A 27,885-nucleotide genomic window follows, 5' to 3' on the forward strand; every position below is an offset into this window, starting at 1 on the left:
TGTCCTGCTTGTGTGCAGTGAGGTGCTGGGCAATGCTCCACAGCCAGAGCAAGGAGGGAGGGAATTTGGGCAGCACGGAGAGTGGAGAGCAAGGGCTTGAGGAGTGAGCAGCTGAGGCAGGTGGGAAGCAGGTGTAGAGGGTTGGAAGGGCAGATGAAATGTGTCCAGAGAAAAATCCCAGGGCCAATTCTACCTGAGTGAAGAATTCTCTCTGATATCCCCAACTGGAACCACGCCTGACCTCATTTATATCTAGTCTTGAGGTTTTATCCTTTGGAATAGTATAGGCCATTTTCTCATCAGACCACTCAGCAAACCTTCAAGGTAGGTTGGGTTGCGATCAATGACATTGCTCAAGTAAGGAACTGAGGCCTTCTAGGTGGTAGGAAGGCAATGAGGAGGCAGATCCAGGGTCCTGGACTGTTTTCCTGACCACACTGCCACTCACCCTACCTCTAAGGAGAAAAAGAGGCCTATGGTGCTCAAAGCCCAAACCTTCCTCGGGCCTCAGGCATTCTCTCCGAGCATCTGACATCCTCTCATCCTGCCAACACCCTCCTAAAGCACATCCTTCTCCACTCTGCCTCCAAAGATATCTCCCTTCTCTCAAGCTAATGAGGCATCAGGCCCCACGCAGGGTCCCAGTGACAGCTGCTCAGAGCATGTTTACTGAAGCCAACCGCTGGACCTAACAAGATGTGCTAATTAGGAGATGATGTACCGTGGTATAGCACATGGGCCACGTGGCAGCCAGATGGGCAGCGTCAGTCACCATGAGCCAGGGAACTGCCATGACATTCACAATTAAGGAGAAGCTTGTTCCCATCTCCAGGTGACAGCTTTGGACTTGGTGAAGACAGCACCACTGGTTGTCCCAGCAAGGGCCACCCTGAAGCCTGTGCAGGCATTAAGGTTTGACTGGCGGGCTGGCTGTGGCATCACAGTCAGGATGATAGTGCTTTTGACATGGCTTTCGAGGGTTTTCACAGCCTGGCTTTGCCTATGTCTTCATCTCGCCAGCATCCCAAGAACCATACCATCACCTCTCCGAATGGGGCCAGTCACACTTCTGTGTCCTGGCTCATTCAGTTCCTCAGCCAGAATCTCCTTCATCTCTACCACCTTCTCCTTAGGCTGAAATAAAACTAAAAATGAAAGGTTCTGCTCAAACCCTGCCTTCTTACAAAAGTGTCTTCTCATTTCTGCACACACACACACACACACACACACACACACACACACGCACTTTCTTCTGAGCATTCAAAACTGATTGCTCTTTAATGAAACTTACCTGGGCCAGTACAGCATTAACAGGGCCAGTTATAAAAATACTGAAATGCTTTCATGCTGGCTGGTCAGCTGCCACTGTTCTTAGCCTGCTCACCCAACCTGCTGCTCCTATTTTTAGACACAAGACACTCTCTACTGCCCAGCAATGAAAGAGCGCATGCTTGGCACAAAAGGACCTCTAGGGCTCAGTGGTAGCCCCATTGCCTGTGTCCACTCTGACTGGCCCAGGCCTTCCAGTTACCCAATATTAAAGTATTGTTTCTTCTCACCAGTCTGGTGTCTATCAAAGGCAGGTGTACTGCTTCCTCCATTAGAATGTCAGATTCTGTTCCCCATGTGTGCATGGCTGCACACATGCTCGGGGCTACTATTTTCAAGGGACATGATGGCAAAAGGGCCCACCCAGCCCCAGCACCCCTCAGAGACCCCCAGATGCTGCTGAGTTGAGACTCCGTTTTTCTGCTCCCAGGTCTTAGTCCCCTGCAGGTCCCTGCTGGACCCAGAATATGGGAACACCCATCTCAAGGGACCAGTGTATATGCCCTGAACCCTACAGAGACCTCCTACCCCAGGAGACTGCTGATTCCAGAATCCATTCATCCATTCAATGCATAAGCATATACAGTGCACCTACTGTGTGCCAAGGAGAGGGATATAACAATGAAAAGGGCACATTCCCTGACCATAGAAATTCAAACTCCAAAGGAAAAAGATAAATGAAGAAAACAAGCATGGGAAGTCTGTGCTGGTAAAGATGGAATAAATGGATAGTAGTGTTCCTGTGGGATCTCAGGGGAGGAACTGCTCATCATTCTAGCCAGGAGAGACAGGGGTCATTTCTAGAGGCAGAGAGGATAGAAAGGTTCTTGAAGTACAAGTAGGAGTCCTGGGCAGTAGATGGGGGAAAATCTTCCAGACACAGGGACTTGCAGGTATGAGATATTAAGATGAAAGAGTGTAGTATTCAGGGCTGCAAACAGGAGGGGCAGGACATCACAGCACAGAGTGGGGTGAGAATGTATTAGGCAAGGAGTGTACCCTGTCACTGATGTGTAGGCTGTTGGAGGTCTTCATCCTAGGAAGTGACAAGATCAGATTTGTCTTGCACCCAGATAATGTGAGCAGCTGTAGAGAGAATAAATTGGAGTGTAGGAAAGATTGGGCAGCCTACAAAATTTGACTGAAATGGAACTTGAGAGTAATTGATTCCTTATGATTACCAACCCTGAGATTTTTACAGAGCCTTTTTAGAAGAAAATATCACTTGTTTCAGGCCATATATTTAAACAGTTTCCAGAAATCCTACTGAAAGGTGATTGAGAATAGATGTGGGTAAGAAACCCAGAGATCTGTATTCTAGCCTGCCCATAACTACCTCACTGTGACCTTGAACAAGTCACTTAAGCTCTCTGAAAGCAGTCACTGGAATCATGCATTGAAGACATCACATATCCAAGCAAGCAGGGTATAGGGTGGGGCTCTGAGGATTATAGTAGTTCTGCAGAGTTATTAGCAAGGATATGCAGTACTTCCGGTGAAAAAATGGAGAAAATACACCCTATTTTCTGAAAAAGCCTGATCTCCCAGGGCCTGGCAAGCTTCCAAGATGGATGTTAGGGTTGCTGTGCCTCCCAGTGATCGGTGACCTTGGAGGTGAGTGATGAAGAAAAGGTGCCAGTAGTCACCTCTGCTTCCAGCACGACCAGCTGCCCCACCCCAGTGCCCACCATGCTTGGTGAGTCTCAGAAACCTCAGACTGCTTGCCTGAGTCCCGCTCAGTATCCCAGAGCCCCTTCCATGTCCCACTCCCATGGCTGGCCATCTCGAGGTTGCCCTGCACTACATCATGACAGATGTTATTGAGGCTTGGGAATTACTCAGCCCTTTGAAAAATCACAGCCACGATATTTGTCTCCATTAACATCCATGGCAGCACTTCAGTGAATCAATAGGATACTTAATGCTGAATTACACAACGTGCCTAGGTAGCCTGTCTCTGCTCAGCTTAATCCGTCAGGTGAATAACACAGGAGTATTCTGTGCATGCTCTAAAGGCACCCAGAATGGGAAGGGGAGATCCGGGTTTTTCCACTGGTATAAACATGCATTTGTTTACCTGCTAGAAATGAACCTCTAATTCTTGCTCTTTCCAATCATAATTGCATTTTAAGGGCCTGACTGCGCTCTGCTCATCTTTTGGGTGGAAGTGGCTCATGCTTCATGTTCTGAGAAAGACCTAGGGTTTTGTTTTTGTCCTAGTGGAAATCCGAGGAGAGGAAAAGTCTAATCTGTTTAGGGATGATGATAACAGATGATCCCAGCTGCACAAATGTACCACCATTCACTGGCCCTCCCATCCTTCATCCTGGCTTCCAGGCCCAGGTGCCCTCCTAGTGCTTCATTCCGATTGATTTGACCCAAAATACCATTTTCCTTGTTTGTTGCCTGGCCCAGCCTCCAGGAATCTCAAAGCACTAAATCCACATCCATCAGCAGCAAGCATGGTCCTTCCACTGTGGGTGAAGAGAAGCCTTGCTCTTCCTCCCTCCTTGTCCACCATATTGCCGACCTTGCCAATTCACGCATCCTTTACTGAATTCAGATTGCTGCTGACTCTAACTTTCTCAGTGGGCCAGCACCAGCTGAGCTGGGTGAGGAAGACATAAGTTTTACTTCTGGGTTCAACAGAGACCCCAAGACAGCCAAAGGGACTTTTCTGGTTGGTTTATTCATTTTCTTCAGAACCTCGAATTTCAATGTCTATGCTCTAACTTGACATTTATTCAGTGGCTTTCTCCTTCCCTCTGTCCACCAGTCTATTTTTTAATTTTAAGAAAGCAAAAGAGGGCTCCCTGCACTCAGCCTGGCCTCAACCAGGCTCACACTAAGGCCTCTTCTTAGACCTTCCTGCCTGCTCACTCTTACCTAGTTTCCTCTTCTGTCATTCAGGATTCGCATAGACGCTTTTCTGATCATTCCAGTGGCTACAAAAATCTCATTAGCACATCAGGCAGCCAACATCACAGAATACTGACATAGTCCCTTCCTTCAAAGAACTTGGAATTAGAGTGAAGGAGCAATAGCAGAGAGCATGTTGGAAAGGATGCCCAGAGATATGAGAGGACTTCGAGAACTCCGTGTGTCTTCACACAGGCCAGATTGAGAGACCTCTGCTCTGACCTCTGGCCCCAAGGGGTTTGTCTCAAACCCTGCCAAAGAGGGGGTGAAGCAGCCTACTTCCCTGAATCGACACCTTTGCTTCCCCTTCCTCGTGGCATGTTGGTAGATCTTCCAACCACTTAGGAGAGGGAGCCAGATGTGGTGGCACACATCTGTAATTCCAGCACTCCAGGATGTTGAGGCAAGAGGAGTGCAAATTCAAGCCCAGCCAGGGCAATTTAGCAAGACCCTGTCTCAAAATAAAAGGGCTGGGGTGTATCTCAGGGGAAAGATCCTGGGTTCAATCCCTGGTACTAAAAAAGTAACACATTCTATCTGAAGTTGAACCTGGCATCCCTGTTCTCTGAATGAAGGACTTGAGGTCTGCAGCAGAGAGAGTTGGTATAGGTTGGAGGAGAGGGGTCATTTCTGGCTTGAGAGCAATGAAGCTATCCATCCCCTCGGAGAAGGGGCAGCTGCTGAGAAGCCTCCACCTACAGAGGAAGGTTGCCTATGACTACAGCAAGGTCCTACTCATTCTTAGCAGGTCTCCATGCAATTGACTTGGCATCTTCATTCCATTTTAGGTGGGAGTAGATTCTTGACTATCGGGCTCACACTCTAAAAAGAGAAAGTTATCACAACAGCACTTTTTATTGTGCTAACTATGTGTTCCGAGAGCTTCATCTGTATGAATTCATCCTTCAAAAGATCTCCTAAGGGAGACACTATTATCAGCTCCATTTTCAACGAGGAAACTGAGGCACCAAGAGGTTATCTTGGCAAGGTCACACAGCTAGTGAGTAGTCGTCCCAAAATTCAAACCCAGGCAATCTGACTCCCATGGTCCAGGCTCAATTAATTACAGATACATCACATTTATAATTTACAAAGCATTGCCCTCTAATTATCCCATCTGACTTTCCCAACAAACTTTAGATCACTATAAGAGAGAACAGAAATAGTCATTTGTCTAAGGTAATGCAGCCAAAATTCATATTCTCTCTCTCTCTCTATCACTCTCTCTCTCTCTCTCCTTTCTCTCTCTCCTTGCTCCCCACCTCCCCAACTCCTAGTTTTGGGGATCTGACCCAGGGCCTTACACTGAGCTATGCCCCCAGCCCTTCATATTTTATTTTTGGGATACAGTCTCACTAAGGCACTAAATTGCCCAGACTGGGGCTGAACTTGGTGATCCTCCTGCCTCAGCCTCCCAGAGTGCTGAGATGTGTCACTATTTTTAACAATGTTTAGAAGTTGCCTTGAAAAAAAGGCATTAAAACAGCACCCAAAGGCGCAACAACTTTCTCTAAGAACATCAAGCTCTTCATTGACTGAATTAGCAAACAAGTTATCACCTTATGTAAAGTACCTTGTACATGCAACATAAACTACAAATCCCAAGAGGGAGCAGCAAAACGGTGATGCAGATGCTGTCTCAGATTCCTCCGCTTATCTAGAACAAAACTCTCACCACACCTACCAGCGCCCACCAGCATGTGAACAGTACCTTAATAGCACAGAAATAAAGTCCAAGAGACCACAGTGTACCTTCCCTGCCAGACCCCCACTCTGTCAGCAATCAGAAATGAGCATTTCTCATGCATGTTGGACAAGATAATTATCTTCAGAAGGTTTGAGAAACATGATGACATATATCATTTTATATAGCACATTAAGGCTAGAATTTAATGCAAGGCAGTAAAGCAAATCTAAAAATATAAGGTAATATAGTAAAATCAATAGGGATTATTAGGAGCAAAGTGTTATATCTGTGGCAATAAAGCCTTAGAAATCCAAGAAAACAAAGTTCTTGTAAAACCGTAACAAATGACTATGACTTAATCACTTGGTAAATAACTTGGTGTTTCTATGGGTTTTATAGTTTCACGGTTAAAAAAAAGAAGGTACATTAGGGATTTATCCAAGACATTTCTTATAAAGTGTGTATCCAGGAGTAGTACCTTTTTGACAAATTGTACTTTTAAATAATAGTATATTATCTTCTCTGTGGATCTGCTTTTTAAACCTCTGGCATGCTTTTAAGGTATCACTTACTATTAGGTTATCATAGAATCTCAAGTCTTTGAGCACATGAAATTATGTTATTCAAAACCTTCTCCCAACTTCACAGAAAAGGCAAAGACTTGGGAATTCCTAGAGGAACTTGATTTTCCTAACCACTTTTCCTTCTGCTGGGTACTAATTGCAAGATATCCAAATGCTGGTTTAGAAAATAAGAAGCCATTTTGCTTGAAGTTCTCATCACCTATTTAAATAACCCAAATCAAAAGAGGCTCTCCCCATCCCCCACTCAGAGCTGTTCTGAATAGTCAAATGAAGATTAAACTCTTGATTTAAGTAGCTACATCTTAACAGTAATTAACACGTACATCAAATACTTTTTTTCTTTTGATATGATATGGTACTAGAATTTAAGCCCTGATGAAAGTGCCAAAATTAACTGCAATGGGAAATGAATAATAATTCTTTTAAGATGACTTTGCCCTTTGCATTAGTTTACATTCAAGGTCTCTACCAGGATTGGTGCCCTGCTCATAGGAAGTCTGCAAATCAGGCTCACGTAGCAGTTCCAAAAATCTGTGAGTCCAGAAAAGAAAATGAGACACAAACAAATGTCTGGATCTAGCCCATTTGTCTATCTTTTACTGGAGGCCACCTTTCCACCAATGGCTCCTTTAAGAAGAAAACGAAGTTGTCTTCTTTGGGTGAAACCAGAGAATGAATTTCAAGTGGGGTATGAGGCAGAAAGAAGAGATCAAGGGATCTATAAAGGCATTTGAAGCCCGTGCAAAGAGAGTGACTATGCAAGCAGAGAGAGATTAATTTGTAGTTTCTTCTTAGTATAGAAATCCCTTGATTTAACTTCCTAGGGCAGTGATTCTCAGGGAGAAGGTTCTTTTTAAGACTTTAATGAAGGCTAGAAATGTATACACAGCACACATGTGCATATACACCACTGTGTATGGAGTTTATGGACCCTTCCTTGGACCCAGAAGCCACACATTAAGAGCTCCTACCCCTTAAAGACTGTAATATTCTTTGTTAATGGGCATCTTTGGCATTAACAGCCCTTTGGAATTCTGGGTTGGTCAACAATGTGTTTAATCTTGGTCTCACATTTTAATAAGGACTGGATACCCAAAACATACCCCCACTGAAAGAACAAGGGACATTTAGAAAGAACTACAGAAAAATTTGACAGTTGATTAGAACAATTTAAAGAAGGCAATAAGCAGCCTCTGGTTGGGTTTGATCTTTGGTGCTGGAGCAATTACTAGAAGAACCAGATTTGATCAGTTGGAGGAAGAACAGTTTTACCAACAGTTAGAAGTGCCTCCTGCAATACATTCTCCATGTAGCAGCTTTCCTATAATCTGAATCACACCATGTCACGTTTCCATTCAAGCCCATCTGATGGCATCACACCACACTTAGGACAAACTGCAAAGCCCTCAAGATGGCAGATGGCCCTCATCCTACCTGGCTTCCACCTTCCTCCCCAAGTCCATCTCCTCCCTTCCTCCCCCTACTTTATTGTTCTCCATGCTGTTGGTCTTGTCTGCTTCAGATGCCTTTCATGGCTGATCTATGAGAGGCCTGTCCTTCTTGTCGTTCAAGTCTCTGTAGTTTAAGATCTTCCTTAACCATTCCATCCAAAGTGGTTCTCATGCCCAGGCACATTATCTCCAGTGCATTTATTTCCACCTAAAACTCTTGTTTAGTTCCTGTTTTCTTTCTAGTGCTTGCTCCTCTATCTAGAAATCAAGATCCAAGAGAGTCAGGCTCTTGTCTGGCTTGTCAGCTTCTAGAACGGTGTCTGACACATAGTAGACATTTATTAAATATTCCTTGAGTGAACAAATAAAGGATCACACAGTGGAACTGCTGCCTCACAGAGTAATTAATGACTTTTCCATCAGTAGAGGTGGATTAATCAAGTCACTGCTTTTATCAGGGATGCTCTGGAAGGCTCTTTGCATTAACTAGGTAAGGTGAGGTGAACTCTAGCTTTCATATTCGCATATTTATAGCTTTATGTCATAGACAGGAAAGATCACTGGCTCCCGTGGTTTGGATATGACTTGAGTTTATGCACCAAGGGTTCAGTGTGGGAGCTTTGTCCTTCACGGTGTAATGTTGACAGTGGAAAGAGTGAGGGCTAGAGGGAGGGCTTTAGGTCACTGGGGGTCTTGCCCCCAGGAAGGGATTAAGGTAGTTTGCATGGGACCCTGAGTTAGTTCTTGTTACACAAGCTTGTTACAAGAGCGAGCCTGATCCCTAAATTGGACTCGGGCTTCCTGTCTTGCCATAGGATCACTCACTGTCATGAGTTTTAACCAGAATGCCATCCTCTGTTAGGCCCTCACCAGCAGCTATATCAATGAGACTGCCTGAACTCAGACTTCCAGCCTCCAACACTGTGATCTAAATAAATCCCTTTTCTCTATAAAATTAGGCTGCCTCGTGTAGTCCATTATAGTAATAGAAAATATAAACAATATACCTCCTTTGAAGTCATATCAACCTAAGATTCACACCTTAGTTTTCTTTCCAGGGTTCCAGGGTGCTATAGGCTCCTTCCAGAGACTCTTTCCAGGTTCTTGACCTGAATAAAGAACTGGACATGGCACAGCACGCAAAAAAAGGTAGTGAAGTTTTACATTTATTGAGGTAGGAAAAGAAGTATGCTCTGAAGAGTGAAAGTCAGTCACTGAGCAAGAGAGATCACAGGGCCATGAGGTTAATGACTGATCCCCCCACCCCCATTCTTCAAGCTGACGTCAGATGGAGGCTGTCCTATCAAAACCCTCCTGGACTTTGCACCAGAAGAACTGAAGATAGCACTTCCTGATTAGTTCTGGGTGCGCGGTTGGGAACTGTTTTTCTGTGCATGTGTCCTGGATCTCCATGATTGACAGGTCACTCCCACTGCCTAGCAGGCTGACCAGGACCTAATCTCCTGCCTCAATTTCATTACTTATACATAGTGGGACTCTGGGAAAGTCAGTTAACCTCCCTGATCCTCAGTTTCCACATCTGAAAAATAAGAATAAAAATACTTCTCTCGCTGTTTATGAAGACAGTATGTGTACGTGCAGTGTGCCTAACAGTGCAAATACCTAGTAGGGACTCAACAAAAGGCAGCGTTAGTTATGTATTCATAATCTCCTCTACAAACAATCAATGTTTGATAAGAAGACTGATTTCCTGGCAATGCTCAAGCAAGAAAAATATTTAGAGGATGTCTTTCATTTACCCCCAAAAAATAGTATGCCTCTTCAAATTCTTTTCTGAAAGTAGATAAGTTCTGAAAAACACAAATCAAAATGAATATCCTCACTTGAACTTCTGTAGGTTACCTGCATAATACCTAGGTTACCTGCTCCCTAGACACAGCTCCATATTTCTCTGCAGTGAATCTAGTGATCCCCTCTGCCAATGTCCCTCCCCTCAGAATTATATTAGAGAAGGAGCCATGGTTCTCCATGGTTTGTCATCTAGTTTCATAGCATGCCACCTGCCAACTTTTGCTTTGTTTGCAAATGGCTCAGCTTCTCCTGCTCTTGGGGCTGATTCTGCTCTCTCAGTCTAGAAAGCAAGGACCACTGGGGTCTGTGACCTTCCACACACCCCCAGATTTCACCTAGTGTATTCACAAAGCCGTTTGCCTGTGAAAGAATCCTCCTAAAACCCTAACACCAGTCCACCCCACCCTAATGGGAAGACTGGAAGATGGCACAATATAGGGAAATGAATGCAAGTTTTGAAATCACGTTTGGCAAGATTTGCTCCCTTGAGTTCCTAATTTAATCTTCAAAATGCCTGTGAAGCTCAGTTTCCTCCCCTGTGAGGTAGAAATCTGGTTGCCTACCTCATGGGTTTGTCATGAATGACCAATGAGATAATACACAGTATTTCAAGGGTCTGATTGTTAATGTTGCTCCCTTCTCTGTGCTTATGGCCTCATCACTGCACCTACCCAGCCCCTCCAGAGAGTTTTCTGAGACAATGCCCTGTCTAATCAGTCAACAAGGAGGTCACTGCTGCTGCTAACTCAATTCCTTCTTTCTGGTGAAGACATGCCCATGTTTAAGGAGGGTGCCACAAACCTTCAAGCAGCATAGCCCATTTAGAGAAGAATCTCAGCTCCCTCCAACTTTCCCTCCCCCTGCTTCTTGATATTCCCTGGCCCATTCGATCCCCTCTCCCATCCATCCTCCCAAACCCGAATTCCACAGCTCCCCTTGAGCCATCCACTAATTGGAAGGCCATCTTGGTAATATCATTTCTGCACCCTTAGCTGTGCCATCACTTTGATGAAAGACTTCCTTGCAACACCCACTCCCACCCCTGCACGCCGCACCCTGGGTGGCAGGGTAATACAATCACTGTGTCTGTGGGAAATGAACAGAGAGGTAATGCTATGCTTCATGGTCCAGGCACTCATACATCTCCCTACCCCACACAGACACACACCCAGGACTTCCTTCTCTATCCTTACCTGTTGCCAGGGGGAAGGATCCTGCTCCTCAGACATGTGAGCATGGGGCTTAATGAGAAATGCAGGCAGGTGGCAGAGGAGGCCACATCTATCACAGGAGGCAGCCATCCCTGCCAAGACAGCAGCACCAGCCTAGCGCTGTATGAAGGCCAGTTCCTTGCTGGTGGAACCTGTGTAAGAAGCTGATAGGAACAGTAACCAGTTGACCTAGGACTTTGAAAATCTGCTCAGCCTCTGGTTCCATCATCATCTGGGGCTGCTGGAACTACTCGATACTCACTGCCATGGTGTAAGCAGATAACACAAGTGGTTGTCTGCCTTCAACTTGAATCCCTCCTGTCTCCCCACACACCCCACCTGGGTACTGGGGAGCAGGGGAGCACGATGGTTGGGAGCACAGGTTCTAAATCCAACAAGCCTGAGTTTACATCCAGCCTCTGCTATCTACCAACTGTGACCTCACACTTTTGTCCCTAAGCTCCAGGTTCCTTAACTATAGAGAGGGCTGACAAATGTACCTACCTCATGAGGCATTGGAAGGGTTAAGAGAGATAAAGCAAGAAAAGTGCTTTGCAGAGTGGGCATTAATGACAGCAATCAATAATCACAGAAATGACAATAAACATTTATTGAAGACTCTGAGGAACTGAATTAGGTCCTGGGAACAGAGATGAGAAAAATATAGTCTCAATGTAGAGAAGATGCCCATGAAAGTAGATGCTAAGGCAGAGATATGCACAGGGAATATGGGAGCACAAATCCACATTACAATTCTTCCTGACAACACACCACAATCTGCTTCCCTAACTCTCTTCCCACTGGCCTGAGTTCAGGCCCCTGGAGCACCCCAAACATTCCAATTCTTCTTCCAGGTGACAATCTTCCAGCCTCTTGAAGACCACAAATCATTTCCCCTTAAGTTCCCTCTTTTCAGGCTAAACGAGTCTAGTTCTAGTCTAAAAATAATAAGCCTGCCTTATCTCTCTACATCCCTCTCTCCAAGGAACAAAAGCTATTTTACCAGCCCCAGCCCATCCATCTTCTCAACACTGTGGGCCCACAAAGAAAGAAAGATTTACCTGCCCCAGCCCAGGCCCGATACCAGAAGAAATTCAATTCCATTCAAGTTCTCCCCAGAGAACCCCAGCAGGGACCCTGCAGATCCCAGCACAGAATCACAGCAGTGACTGTGGCCCACTTGTCTGCAGACACAGCTCGCCAAGCTTCACAGGCAAGACATCCATTGCCCAGCTGTCAGTCACATCAGGCAACCAGGAAGCAGGAGGAAGATTTGAGGTCACGTGGACCAGGGGTGAGAACCATCTGGAATGTGTTTAATAAAGACACTGATGCCCATACACACCCATCTGCCCATGAGGAGTTCTGATTTAACTCTTAGTGCCTTGGCATCAGTATGGCCATCAAAGCTCTGTGGGGCATCGAATATGGCAGCCAGGATTAAAACCCATCTAACCCACCTATCCTAGCTTAGGATTTCCTTTCCCACTTAAGAAAATGACCTAAGGGTGGGGGCAGTTACTCCAAGGTCATAGTTATTTAAAGGAGAGAACAGAATTAGAACTCCTAACTTCTGGCTTCCATTCTAGTATCTTTTATACCAGGCTCCCTGGAAATTACCATTCCGACTTCATACTGGAATCTACCCTGGGGCCATTAGAGGCAATAGAGAAACAGATGATGGCTAACTCTCTCAACACACTACTTCCGTTTTAGTTCCCCTTCTTCCTTTCTTTTACTTTTTCTTGTTTTTGTTGTTGTTGTTGGTGGTGGTGGTGGTGGTGGTAGTGGTGGTGGTGCTGGGGATGGAACCCAGGACCTTGTACCTGTACTGAGCCACACACCCAGCCCTTCCTCTTTTCTTTCTTCTTTGTTCCCCCCTTACCTGTGTGTCCTGTCTTCAAACGTAGAGTCAAATGCCATCCTCACAGGGAGACCTCTATTCAGTCTTCAGCCAAAAGAAATACACAGAAAAGAACCTCGTCGTAAATCAAGAGCCAAAAGCAATTCTTAAAACCAAATTACGGTCCTGAGCGTTCAGCAATGCCTCTTTAGAAATCCACCCATCAGGTTCACTCCCCTGCTGGATAAAGGCTATAGGAGGGGGAAAGAAAGCAACAATATTAAAATTCCAGAAATGCAATCTGAAATAAATAAGTGATATTTTCTGGCCAAGGTAAAGCAAGGGTTTTAGTTCCCAATGTGATGGAGCTACTTTACATTTTAATAAATGCACATTGAGAAAATAATATTATTGCTCTGATATTGGGAGATTATTTGTGAACATAAAATATTAGAACTTGTCAGGAAGGCATTCATTTTCTTTTTCCTTCTTTCTCTACTGTAATATTCTTTCACCTAATAGAAGATGATTGCAAAAATAATTATATCAAACAGTGGCCAACACACACAAAATAAGTGGCAAAAAATGAAGGTGATCTGGCACTGAATGGGAAACATGAGAAAGGGGAAGAATGTGTGTGGAAGCAAGGGGAGGTAATTGCACATCAATCAGATGATTACAGAGTGGGTGGAAAAAATTAAGGTGACTGATTGGCTACGAATGTTCCGATCCCAGATGGAAATCAGAATGTGGATCAGAACTCATTAGCCAAATTATCTACTTCCTCTATCCATGTGGAAAAGCAAAATCATAGGTGGAGTTTTAAGTTTGGGAAAATAATCTAACTTGGATAAGCCTGTAATCACAGAAGACAGGGACCTGTAGCTAATCTCTGATAGCTCTTGAAATCTTGAAATTACATGTATTCACACATACACATTGTTCTGAAAAGAGATCCCATACTTTTAAATATGTTTCCAAAGGAGATGTCTATCAAAAATAAAAAATTAAGAGCCCTCTAACTGGCCCATCTCCCTCACTGAAAAAATAACCAATAAAGCTATTCCCAGGAAGTAGTGTGGCAGTTCTGCAAAAAGAATTAAACCTAACAGTTATCATAGGACCCAGCAATTCCCACCTATGTATATAGTCAAAAGAATTGAAAATATATATTTATATAAATGTTCATAACAGTGTTATTCATAATAGCCAAAAAGTGGAAATAACCCAAATATCCATCAGCTGGTAAGTGGATTTTTAACATGTGGTATAGTAATGACAGTAACAGTAATGGCAGCTAGCATTCATTGAGCACTGGAAGCCAAGAACTGGGCTAAGTACATTACAATTGTTGTCTCATTTATTTTCCCCACAACTCTCTGAGGAAAGCCCAATAATTATCTCCACCTCTCAGACATTTCAACTTTCCTTAAAGAACTTTCCCAAGGTCACAAAGCTAAGAAGGAGTGGAAGTAGATAATAACACGGGCACTCTCTCCTGCACATACCTCTTGGCCCTGAAGGCAATCTGCCAATCTGCCTCTTTCTGCAAGTCTCCATCACAGGTGGTCCAGAGACCTCCCGATGTGTCTCGCCTCCTCCTGAAACCTGGAGATGCATTTCCAAGTCTCCCCCTGCAAAGTCAGGGCCACTACTAAGGCCCAGAACACCCTGGACTAAGTTCCACCTTTGTATCTGCAAGTAGCTGATATTCTTGGCTCTCTGCGTTGTCAGCTTCTGTCCAGATCTGCAGGGATCTGGGGAGACTGCAGAAGCAGCTTCAAATGGCAAGCAGGAAACTGCTCCTTGGAAGACAATAGGCCTTCCAAGTTATCTCAGGGAAGGATGGATCTCACCAGCAAGACCTCATCCTACATGGCACCTTAGAAGAGAATGGTGCCCTCCAGATCTTTTTCTGCTCCTTTGTCCCTTTTGATTACAGCCCCAGAGCCTTGCATCTGTAGTGTGCTCTGCAACTCAAAGACCTCCATGGCAAAAATCCTTTCAGAGTGAGCAGATGATGGTCATTATGCTATAGCTCCATCATGGACCAAGATAGCCTGTCATCCAAGGTGTCCCTTTTGTACTTGATCCTCATATGCTCATTCGTTAATATGAGGCATTGCTTGGGCAATGGTTCAACACAACCCTAGTTGAGATGGGCCATCAAAACGCCCCCCTTCTTGGGACCATTCTCCTGTTAAAGAAGTGAGGTATAATGTTGTATAATGGTTCCCAAATCCCAGCACAGGATTTGGAATCAGGTCAGACCTAACTGTGCAGCTGAATAAATGTGTGATCTTGGGCTAATTTATTCAACTTCCCTGAGTCTCAGTTTCTTCGTCTATAAAATGGAAATAATAACAGTATCTCCTAATCACACTGTTTTATTCAAAAGAGTCATGGATAGTTTCTACATAAAATTCTTATCTCTGTGCCTGTCACATAGTAAGTGTTCAATTAACATCAGCAGCTATTGCTAATAATAAATGGGGAAAATGTCTCATAGGAATTAGCTGGAATTGTGAGTGGGTCTCAGTCTTTGCTCCATAATAGAATCATGAGGAGCATTTAAAACCTTATAGTCACTCCCTCATACCAATAAAATCAGCATCTCTGGGGAGAAACAAATTGTTGATATTTTTCAGTGCTCTCAGATAGTTCCAATGTGTAGCCAAATTGGAGAGCCACAGGGAAGGATGACTCAAGGTCCTAGCTCTTTGTGGGTCCACCCAGCTGAGTTTCTCACAAGTGGGCAAGCACCTGCAGTTCTTCCCCAGAAAGGAGCAGAATACAAAGCTGTCACCTGCCCCTTCCCACCTGTTGCCCCTGCCACTCCTGGTCGCAAAGTCGCCTCAGGTAGGCTGAAAAGGAGACCTTCCTCTCAGGCATCCCGAGGCAGGAATAACTCTGGTCAGTTAGCCACCGTTGTCACACTCAGGACAGAGAAAGGAAATCATAAATAATAAATGCCACATAAACAATGTCCAGTTAACCGAGCCACCAGTCCTGAGGGAAGACATGCATTAGTTCTCTTGGCAAGAGGCTAAGCGGAGACTTTTAAAAAGCTGCCTAAGGCAACACAGGTGTGGTTCCGGAGCCTGCCTGGCCCTCCAGAAGAGGCCCCTTCCTGGGGTGTAGGCTCAGCGACACACACACACACACACACACACACACACACACACACGTGGGGTGGACAGTCAGCGAGCCCCGGAGCGCTCCTCAGTTTAGCACCCTCTGTGTGGAGTTCAAGCGGCAGTAAATTTAGCCCTATCTCCAAGTTAGATTTTTCCCTTCTCCTGTACTGTAATATCAATTGCATTATATTTCTCTTCCACAACAAATACCCCCTGGCCTGAATGTTTTGTCTAATACTCACACCTACAGTGACTCCTACTCGGAGCTCCCAGTGAACTGCCTGAATCCGCGTGCATTTTCATGGGCTGCTCTGAGGCTGTCCCTCGCCCCACTGCCCACCCCTGCCCACCCCTGCCCACCCCTGCCCCAGAATCACACAGTGCTGGAAACACGCATCACATTGCCCAGGGCTCTGCCTCTGACCAGCTCCCGCTGCCCTCCTAGCCAAATTCCCAGCACGCTCGGGACCACCGTCCCCGAAGCTAGGAAGACGAGACTGGGCGGCTCCTACTGCCACAAGCTGTGGGGTTGGATTAGTTCAGGGTGATTACTGAACTCAGAAGAAAGGCGCTTGGTGATTAAGGAGGCTTTGGGGGAGCGGAAGGAGGGGGGATCCTAAAAACACCTGCCTGAGAGCGCGCTGAAGCAGCGCCAGCCAGGCGCCTCCCACAGACGGAGGAAGGGCACCAGAGGCTAAATGTAGCGGAAAAGCAAGGTTAGTGAATTTAATGAGGTGATTTTAGGAAGCTTAATTCGGCTCCATAGCCTGGGGCTAGAGGAGGAGCCCAGGGTAGGAAGTCAGAAGTTAGGTGTGTGCTAATTAGATTTCACAAGTGCCTTTGTTATTCAGCACCTTGTTCCGGGAGCCCGGCAGGGTGGAGGCAGGCGCCCTCCTGGTAGGGGGCTCTGGGACCGCCCCCTTCCGCTGCCTCGGGCCTGTCAGGCTGCGGTACCCTCCACACCTCACCTGCAGCGGCTCCCAGCTCGAAGTCCGTCTGGGAACGCCCTTCTTCCCGCCGGGGTTGGGGAGACCTGGGGTTAGGGCGAAGGCTCAGGAGAGAGTCGCAGCGTGCTCTTCGTGGCCCCGCTGCTGCAGTGCTGCTCTTCGGTTCCTTTCCCCAGCCTCCCTGGCCCTCCCCGAGCGGCGATGCTCGGCCTGTGGTGAACGACAATCCTGTCTAGTCACCCCTATTGCTTGCCGGCCGTCAGGGAACCTCACTCACTAGTCACCTGTGCATTCTGTTAGGCTGAACTCAAAGAGGAAGAGGCCCGCAGGGGTAAGGGGAGAGGAGCCACCCATCCTGAATGCATTCTGCCTTTAAGGAAGTCATTGAGGACTCAGTTTCCCCATCTGTAAAATGGCTAATTCCACAAGGCCATCGTGGGAGAGAGTTTTGACCTTGCCAGACGAGGCTCTGAGTGTTACGACTGTAAGGGCAGAAGGAGCCACTTAATGCCTACGTGATAATAACAGCCAGCAATTAATAATGGCAATAATAGTTATTTGAACCCGGAGAGCTGCTTTTCTCCCGGCGCCAGAGTAGAGCTGCTGCTCCCGGGGGACAGACCCACCCGTGGAGAGGCTGCGCCCCCCAGTGGAAGGAGGCCGTCATAGCCAGCGAGAGCCAGGCGGAGCCGAGCCGAGCCTCTTCCCGACTGCGCCTTCCAGCAGCAGCCCTTTCTCTCCCAGCCTGCACATGAGCATCAGAACACAGCCCCGTACGTGTCAAACTCGTACAACTAGTTCCAAACCACACCGAAACGTGTTAGAGCAAGTTCCTCCCTTGCCACTCGGGCCTCAGTATTTCCCCTGTGAAAGGAGGAGCTAGGCCAGCCTCAGCCCATCTGCGCCCTCATTTCCCTGGACTTAGGAAGCAGGAGGCCCAGCTCACCCCTACGGCTGACCCGCCACCCACTCTACGGCCTCATAAGCCCCACAGCCAGCCAGGCTGCCAGAGAGACCCCTTGGAAGTGGAGAATTGCTTAATGAGGTGAACATGAAGACGCACGATTTAAAAACCATGGCAGAGTAGGCTGTGTGGCAGTAGGTCCCAAAGCTGCTTGCTTCAGCTAGATAGTGCCTTTCTGACTACTTCGGCCCCTGCCCATTCTCCTCCAGCTTCTGCCGCCCAGCATCCTGGGCCTTTCCCACCCCCTATATCCCTCCGCATCTTTGGTCAAAGCCTAAGCTTTTCAAAAGAGGGAGAAAAAAAGAAAGCAAGAATGTGGAGGAAGGCAAGCAGGTCCATGTGTGGCAGTCCAGGGAAGTTTTAAGTCAAGGGGAATGAATGTTCCCAGAATGTTTAACATGCCTCCTGGGTCCTCCCCTCACCGCCAACCTTGAGCCAAGTTATGCAGCCGGGAAACTTAGGTGAAAGTTCTCCTGTCCCTGCTCCAGGGCAGCTTTGCTTTGCTGCCCACACTTGGATGTCCGGGTCTCTGCCTGGCATCAGCCCCTGGGCTGTGCAGGGTCCCCTGGGATGTGGCCTGGTCACCTTCCTAAGACTATAAAATGTAGAAGACTATTCCCAGGGAGTCTGGATTCACCATGGCACCTGTGAAATCAACAATGGCATTAATAATTTGTTAATTTAATCATTCATTCATCATTAATTAATTTATTGAGTCATTACTACATCCCTTTTCTAAATGTCTTCCTGGTTTTAATTTCTTCAATCCCTATGACAGCCCCACAGGATAAGTATTATTTCTCCCCATTTTACAGACTAGGAAACTGAGACACAGAAAAGTTAAGTAAGTCATCCAGTATCACAGGGTCGGTAATTGTTAACCCAAATTCCAAACACAGGCAGTCCAGCTGCAGAGCCTGTTCTCATCGATAGGATACTGCACTCATTGGAGTGCTGTGCTGGGGATTGAACCAAGTCTTGAGCAGCCCAGGGAAGCACACTACCACTGAGCCACACACCCAGACCTAATCAATGTCTTCATGAAGACAATACTTTAAAGTAATGAGACTGCTAACTGACAGGAGTGTTCTGTCTGTGTGCCCTGGAATGCGCACAACAGCCCGATGTGGGAAAGACTGTCATCATCTCCATTTTACAGATGAAGGAATGGAAGCCCAGAGAGCTCGAGCAGCTTCCCCAGTGTCAGAGACAGTGAGGAACAACAGGGTTCCTTCTCAGGGCCTGTGCCCTTCTGGGCAACATTACAGCTCACTGCTTCCTTCCAAAAGGCACAATCCAGGTGCTTCCTTTCCCTGCACCAAAGAATGAATGGGAGGAAACTGATGTTCCCCTTTGCCCCGTGTGCCTCTAATCTGACACTGGAGAGAAGGTGCCATGTCCCCAGGAGGGATCACATTCCCTGCCCTTGCTAATGTGCCCCACACTGGCCCCTTCTTCCCCATTCCCAGCGCCAGGCAGGATGTGCTGCTCCAGGCCCGACCGTGACGGATACGTATGGCCAGGAATGGCAATGTATTTATTAAGTGAAACCGACAACTTTCATTAACCCAAGTAGACATTATTAAAACGCACTGGTTGTCTCTGGGAAATGAAGAGCCTGGCGCAGGCGGTGTTCTGAGCTGCTGAACTGGGGCTGGGCCTGTCTCCTGGCATCCTGCCTCCATCCATCCATCCATCCGTCACTTCCCATGCACCACTCCCCTTACAGCAGTGACCCCAGGACACTTCTTTCTGGTGTCCCTCTGAGCCATGAATCCCGTCCCAGGTGATATGAGGCCTAGGGACCAAGGGTGCTCAATGACTCCCACTGCCTGCACCTGAAGACAGAGGTGCCGGCAGGTCCCTGATTGACCACATTAAACACAGTACATTAGGGCCCAGGGATTTAGCTCAGTGGTTTCGCCGCCTGCTGCACAAGCGCAAGGACCAGAGTTTGATCCCCGGTACCAAAAAAAAAACTCATAAAAATATGAAACAATGCCAGTCAATAATTTAGGGGCCAGGGATTTAGCTCAGTGGCTCTGGCACCTGCCTCCCAAGTGCAGGGTCCCAAGTTCTATCCCCGGTACCAAAAAAAGAAAAACACACGCAGTACATTAAACCTGGCCAGATCCTGGCTGTGACCCAGGAGGCAGCAACTGGAGACGGAGCCTGGTCGGATCGTGGCTTTCCAGCCCTCTGGACTCTGTTACCAGTGAGAGTTATCTGCAGGAGCCCCAGTCAGGGCAGGCAGGACAGCAAGGAAAGCAGAGAAATGGCAAGAGAGTAGGAGGAACCCCGAAGAAGAGGAAGGACCAGGAAGGGCTGGGAGGCTGAGGCTATCCCTCCGTTACACATTATCTATGATGACAGATCTTTGCTGAGGTTCAGGAAGTAGTAACAATAAGTGCATCTGCCACTCTGCAATTTACAAGCCCCTTTCACACATGCTGTTTCATTTGTTCCTCCTAAGTCCTGCTGTGAGGGAGATGGCCTGGGCCTGATTTCTCTTTTGTACCCGTGATACTAAGTAAGAGAAGGCTCAGAGAGGGTAAGGAGTGCCAGGGAGGCTGCCAAAGATAGTAAGTTGCAGTTCCCAGATGCATCCAGCCTTGCTTCCCCACTTCACCTCGTCTCAGAGGTCTCTCGCTCTGTTCTCGAAAATGCGGAAGGCTGGCAAAGTGTGAGTGGTCTGGTTTCGGAGGACCCCAGTCTGTGTAGCCTCAGTGACAGCACTGTGAGCCCCTGACTCTAGGCACAGTGCTGTGCCCACCACCTGTCCCTATGGCCACTGATCAGATAGATGCCTTGGGCCACTGAGGTAGCATGGATATTAGAGCAGGTCACCAAGGCCTGCCCTGCCACAGGCTGTGCACTGCCTGGCCCTCTCTCCCCTCACGGGCGGTGTGAAGATTCCATGACATACTATGCACATCACACGTGGGTTCCAGTGAGCCTGGCACATAAGCCATAGTGGCTCTTCTCGTCTTATTAAAGACAAGTAGCTACTGGCCAGGAATGTAGTGCGGCTGGTATTCATCGAGTACTCTGGTTTCATCCAGGGACAGAATGTCTCATACCTTCAAGGCCATAGTTATGCTTTATATCTGATATTCCTCCACTGCATCTTGCACTCATAGGCAGGGCTTTTGACAGTGATTGGGTTATGAAGAATATAGCTGATGTGCTGTTAGGAGGTGGGGTCCCTGTGGGGCGGGGCCTGGAAGGGTTTATCTCCCTCCCCAGCTCCTTCCTTCACTCTCCCTCCCGGCTGCCCTGCCAGGACAGCTTCTCCTCCACCGTGTGCCTGTGCTGTGCCACCCTGCCTTGGAGCCAGCTGACTGTGGACTGAAACATGAAGTGAAGTGAAGTAAACCTTTCCTCCTTTAAGTTCTGAGTGTTAAGTGTGTGTCTCAGCAATGAAGAAAGTAAGACAGTGGACTCCACACCTCTCCCCATACGGGCATCACCCTTGTTGGTTCTGGGTCCTCACTACCAAAGAGGTGGCACCAGGACAGGGGCCGTGGCTTGCTCATTTTATTTCCACTGCCTAGCACCATCCCTTATCTAAAGGAGTATAAATAAATGATAAAGGATGGATAGAGGGGAGAAAGGGAAGAAGACAGGAAGAAAGGAAGGGAAAAGTCAAATGTAAAGTAGTCGGATGATCTGAATCACAACAGTCTGGCTGATCAGTCATCCCAAAACACATTCGGGTTCCTCTGAAAGACAAGCCTGTGAAGGGCGGTGGGTAAAACCCTCACACTGGCGAAGTTGGCTCCCCCTCCACTCCCTGGCCTCTCCTCGTCAGCAGGTCTGGCCATCCAGAGGTGCCAGAACTCAGCCAGGAAAGGTGACAGCCCCAGTGTAGATGCCCTCCATGTGGCTGCTGTGTGGGTTGCTGCTATCAGACAGAAGATGACACTGGGAACAGCTCTGCTGTGTGGCTGCTCACAGCCCACACACGCTCCTGCAGGTCCAGCAGCCAGGGAGGAGACCAGCCAGGGGTACCTCACTGGGGTGTCTGTGCTCATCCTCTCTCCTGCCGCATCCCTTGCACAAGGCCCTACATGCTCAGTGCCTGTTTGCACTTCCCCAGCCCTGTCCAGGTCGGTCGGCAGGCTCTGGGCAGTTGCTGCTCCCTTCTTACTACAAAGGGAAGGAGATGCTTCTCTCCAGACCAGCCGCTGCGAGATGCTGCCAGGGGTGAGCCAGGCTTCTCAAGCCCCCGTCTGCCTGCCTATGTTTGGTGGGAATTTATGGATCTGGTCAAGGCACTAAGCTAATCAGGGGCCCGCTCTCCTTCCCCGGGCATGGGGTGCAGTCTCAGAATCACAGTCCATCGGGTGCACAGTAAGGTTCCTTCTTGTGTGCGCAGACTCCTCCCCTGAGGGTTGGCCAGGGTGGGTTAGGAAATATGTTCCAGAGTCTAAGCTAGTGGGGAAAGCAGCCCATACTGGGCTCTGCGCCTCATCCCATCACACCTCCAATGTTCTTAAGACCCCTTAAGCTGACTTTGACCATGCGTGGCCCTAAACTTTGCCAAAGCAGGTCTTTTTAATTCTCTTCTATGTTCTCTCTCTTCTTTCTTTCTTTCCTTCTTTCTTTCTTTCTTTCTTTTATTAATTTTATTGGTACATTTTAGGTATACAGTATAATGACATTCATGGTTGGAAATTTCTTTCTTTCTTTCTTTTTAAGGCAAGGTCTCACTAAGTTACCCAGGCTTAAATGTGCAACCCTCCTGCCTCAGCCTCTCAGAATGCAGGGGTTACAGCTGTGTGCCACCATACCCAGCTAACCAGACCAGTTCTTGAAAAGCTCACCCTTTCTTATCGTCCAGTGCCATGAACCGATCCAGAGAGAACAAGCTCAGGGCAAAGGGGCTCCTCAAGGCTGTGTTTCCAAGGTCCAAGCAAAGATTACATGTTGGAAGTGGCACAGGTCCAGAGAGAGCACAGGCTTCAAACCTGAACCCTAAGCCACACACCCTCCTTCCTGTGTTGAACTATGATAAAATGATAAGGCGAGAGGGTTTGAAGTCTGAGGGCTGGGACACAAATCCCAATTCCACCTCTTACTAGCTGTGTGACCTCAGACAAAGCACTGACTTCTCTGGGCTTCCCCCTCGTCTGTCAAGTGAGGATGATGCCACGGAATGGTTGGTAGGATCAAATGAGGCATCACATGCAGGCTCCCTTTAGCCAAGAGGTGCCTGAAGGAGGGGAGTTGCTACTACTAGGGCTTCTCTGGTCCAGACCCAAAGTGCAGAGGGCCAGAGGCCAGGCCTCTGGGAGAAGAGTTGGGAAGCTGATTCCTCCCACTAACCCTGCACACCACAGGCTCCATCACCACCAGACCTGAAGAGCACCAAGGGCCCGGCCTCCCTGCCAGAGCCACCTCTGACAGTGTACCAGACCCAGCATTCATAAAAGGCAAACAGAAATGCTGCCAGCCGACCTCTGCCACAGCTCCTGAGGAAAGACTTTGTTTTGTGAGGGAGGAGGGGCGTCGTGCCCCCTCTCGGTAAACAAACTCAGCCATTCAATTAGCTGCAGCAGCACGGGTGTTGATCATGCACCGGGAAAGGCCAAGGCCCGCTGCGCCTGGGGTTGCTTTGCTTTTCCTGGCTGTGCTGAAGAATCAAAGAGCCCGCTTCGGGTGACCTTGTTTCATCTCTGGCACTCACCAGATCCCCTGTCTCCTAAAACACGCTGTCCCTGTCCTGTCCCATATGGCAGCTCTCAGCTGAGACAGGCCATTTTTAGTACAGAGTCCTTAAGGAGGGGGCCGGGGCTGGGGAATGGCACACCGAAGCCTAGGCGCAGTGAGGGAAGCTGAGCTTTGAGGGAGCAGCAGACTGAATTTGCCCATGGGGAAGGATGAAGCTCGAAACAGACAGGTGTCTGGGGCTACAGATGCAGGGCTGCACAGCAAGGCGGGATGGATGACCACAAAGAACGGACAGGGTGGCCCAGGCAGGCAAGAAGACAAGACTCAGCCTGGCCTCCCATCTCCGCTCTCCTGAGTGCCTAGGGAGAAAGACAGGCTGAGAAGCCAAGGAGAAGGCTTCTGTTTACAGCCATCTATCTCCCATAATTAGCCATTTAGGAAGAAAATAGCCTTCAAATTCAAAGGTAAATTGACTTACATTGGGATAATAACGTTTGATTGAGCACGGGAAGTTCATCTTTAGAGTATGAGAGCAAACAAATTGCTTTTCTTCCCCGGTGCTTGGAAAGCAACAAAATGAGATTGCAGGTGCTCCCAGAGCTGTGTTCCCATCGCCTTGGGGCATTAGCAGGCCCAGGCTCAGCTGCCCAAGCAAAGGTGTCCACGCTGCCCACACCATCTCCCTGCCAGTTGCTTTCTGATCCTTGTTCTGGAGGGTTTTTAAATTATATTGCATCACATTGATGCAGCAATCAGTTATTATTGTCAACAAGAGCATGAAGAAACATAAATTCCCTCCCTTAGATGGAGACTGCTTCATAAATACATTTCTTTATTGCTTTCTAGATTGGAGAGATAGTGTCGCACTTTGGCTTCCTGGAACATTGCGGGTTGGGGAGGAAAGGAGAGTCGGAGGGTTGAAATGTTGCTTCTGATTAAGGTTGAGAGATCCTGGGTGACTTCCTGTAGATGTCCCCAGATGCTGAGCTTCCTTAGGCGGGGATCAGTGAAAGGGAAGAGCGGGCAGAGAGGACATGAAAATAATTAAAACAACCCACATGGACAAGGCTCTGAAACCTCAGCCATGGGAGCAAATTATCAGAGGAGGACAAGGACCCCATGGCTTCATCCCTCAAACCCATTCTTGCACTTGGAGTTTGGGCAAAAATTCAAATTGTATTTACAATCCTAACAGAAACCAGAAGCCACCTCAGTGGAGTTTTATTTCAACTATGTTCTTCCTTCTATTTTTTTTCTGATCATATATTTTTGGAGTAGGGGTGAAGGGATGCAGGCAACCCATAGATCTGAGGGTATGTGTGTAGTATATGCATTTGTACCTGCCAAGTGGCTGGCTAGTGGACATGATAGGTTTAAGGACCTTGAGTCCAAATACAGAGGAACAAAAAAAGACACATTTCTCTTTGGCTAGTAAGGACTTGTATTTGTTATCTATTGGTATATCCTGGGGACACCTGTAATCCAAGCACTTAGGGAGGCTGAGGCAAGAGGAATGCAAATTGAAGCCCAGCCTGGGCTTCAGGAGTCCTTGTCTCAAAACTAAAAAAGAGTAAAAAGGGCTGGGGATCATTGGGGGCTCAGTGGTAAAGCATCCCCAGGTTTGATCCCATATGGCAATAAATAAATAAATAGAATCAGCAGCATAAAATAATGCAGGTTTATTATCTCCAATTTATGTGGATCAAAAATCTAGGTGTGGCTTCAGTGGACTTTCTGCTTCAGGGTCTCTCCCAGACTGTAGTGGGGTGTTGCCTGGTGCTGGGGCTCACTGAGGGCAGGATGTATCTCCAGGCCTCTTGGGTGGCTTAGGCCTGGAGCCTCCATTCTTCACTGGGAATTGCCCCAGGGCCATCCCCAATCCTTGCCAAGTAGGCTTCTCCAACCCAGAAGCTTTCTGTATCTGAGTAAGCAGCCCAGAAGGAGAGACAAAGAAAGGGAGGGAGCTGACCAGACAGAGCATGGGAGTCAGTCTCTTCTAATTGTGCAAGAGACAGCCCACACTCCTGCTGTCCTGTTGAGAAGCAAATCACTCGCTCCAGTCCATACTCAAAAAGAGGAGATGCCATAGTTAGGATGTAGAGTGTCCCTCAAAGGCCTAAGGGTTTCAGGCTCCATCCCCAGCTTGGCGCCACTGGGAAGTGGTAGAATATTTGAGAGGTGAGGCTGAGTAGGGGAGTAGGGGAGTCCAGTGGAATTTCCAGTTTTAGTTTTTTGAGGAATTTCCATACTGATTTCCATAATGGTTATACTAGTTTATATTCCCACCAACAGTGTAGGAGGATTCTTTCCCCTTCTGTGCCCACAGCCTCGCCAGCATTTGTTGTTATTTGATTTCTTGATTATTACATTTCTGGAATGAGATGGAATCTCAGTGATGCTTTTGTGTTTTTGTTTTTGTTTTGGTACGGGGATCAAACTCAGGACCTTGTGCTTGAGAGGAAGGCAGCAGCACCACTGAGCTAAATCCTCAGCCCTCTCAGTGATGTTTTAGTTTGCATTTCCCCAATGGCCAGTAATATTGAACATTTTTTTCATGTATTTATTGGCCATTTGTACTTCTTATCCTAAGAAGTATCTGTTCATGTCAGTTACTCACTTTTTAATTAGATTTGTTATTTTGGGAGTTCTCTTTTTTTAAGTTCTTTATGTATTTTAGATATTAGCCCTCTGAGGAGTGGCTGACAAAAAAATTTTTGTTCCCATTTTGTAGCTTGTCTCTTCATTCTTGGCTGTTTCCTTTGCTGTGCAGAAGCTTTTTGATCTAATATAATCCCATTTGTTGACTCTTGCTGTTATCTCTTGGTCAACTGGAGTTCTATTCAGAAAGTCCTTGTCTACACCTATGATTTCAAGAGTTTTACCTTTTTTTTGATACCGGGGATCGAACTCACTCGGGACCTTGTGCTTGTGAGGCAGGCTCTGGAACCACTGAGCTAAATCCTGGCCCTTACCTATTTTATCTTCCAGCAAGTTAAGTGTTTCTGTTTTAATATTTTGATCTCTGATCCATTTTGATTTTAGTTTAGTACTTGGTGAGAGATAAGAGTATAGATTCAATCTGCTGCATGTGGATAGCCAGTTTTCCCAACACCCTTTGCTAAAGAGGCTATCTTTCCTCCAGTGTGGTTTTTTTTTTTTTTGGCTCTTTTGTCAAAGATTCGATAGCCTAATGTGTCCAAGGTTGTTTCTGCATTCTCTCTTCTGTTTCATTGATCCACTATCTGTTTTTAGTGATACATGCATAACATTGTTCATAGCACAATTCAAAATAGATAAATCTTGGAAGTAGCTTATGTCTATCAGCAGACAAAAGGATAAAGAAAATGTGTTATCTGTACATAATGGAATACTGCTCTGCTATAAAAAAGGATAAATTTGAGTCATTTCTAGGAAAATAGATGCACCTTGGAAACATGTTAAGTGAAATAAATCTGACACACAAGCTTAATATTGGATGGTTTCTCTCATATGAGAAATCCAAAATGTAAATAAAGAGCAAAAGAACAGATAGATAGATATAAATAAGTAAGTAAGTAAATAAATAAATCTTTTGCAAATGGGAAAGAGACCAAGAGAGGAAGGGAGAGGGGGATGTACAAGAATTAAGATGCATCATATACAGCTACCAACCACTCACAATGAATGTAATCAGTATGTGTCACAAACATGAACTAAAAAAAGGAAAAACACAAAGAGGAAAAGGGTTTTAGAATGGGGGGGGGAGAGGAGGAGAAGGAGAATAAAAACAATCAAGATATGTTAAGTACACGCACCTGTTACAGCAATTTTAGGTTTACCAGAGGCGCAGGAACCAAGAGGCACTAGAAGGGGTGGAGGGAACCAAAAACTATTATGCTAGCAGGCCTAGAGGAGGTAACACTCCAAAGTCTGAGCCCCGAGCTTCTCAAAGAGCAGGGTTTTACACAACTGTTTAGGTTGGGGCAACCTGAGAGCAAGATGAGTGGAATTCAGGGTGCCCTGGTCAGTGAGTGATGCAAGCTTATCTACAGAAACAGAAAGAGCACTGTGGTTATGTAGCAAGAATATCATTTCGGGGCCTTGTGCATCATGTGGGATAACATGTCAGGATGTGGTTTATCTGTTGCTGTCAGTGCCCAAGCAAGCAAGCCAAGAGAGGGAGCTTTATTTTCTTTCTCGTACCTACTCCCTAAAATGAATGTAAACATTATGTACTGCAAATGTGTACTAATAAAAACATTTTTAAAAGAGGTGTGGCCTGGAGGGAGGTCATAGATCACTGAGTATGTGCCCCGGAAAGGGGTCATGAGACCTGTCTCTTCCTCTTT

At 46.9% G+C, this 27,885-nt stretch overlaps 1 protein-coding gene across 6 annotated transcripts in view; it reads left to right on the forward strand.

Annotated features, from left to right (window-relative positions):
• The window catches only part of Kirrel3 (kirre like nephrin family adhesion molecule 3), a 584,234-nt gene that overhangs the window by 386,724 nt on the left and 169,625 nt on the right, over positions 1 to 27,885 (forward strand). The gene's annotated exons all lie outside the window — the stretch shown is intronic.

This window comes from Heterocephalus glaber, unplaced genomic scaffold, assembly GCF_053883595.1.
Source record: "Heterocephalus glaber isolate CG9 unplaced genomic scaffold, H.glaber_assembly_v1.0 deba00001446, whole genome shotgun sequence".
NCBI lineage: Eukaryota > Metazoa > Chordata > Mammalia > Rodentia > Bathyergidae > Heterocephalus > Heterocephalus glaber.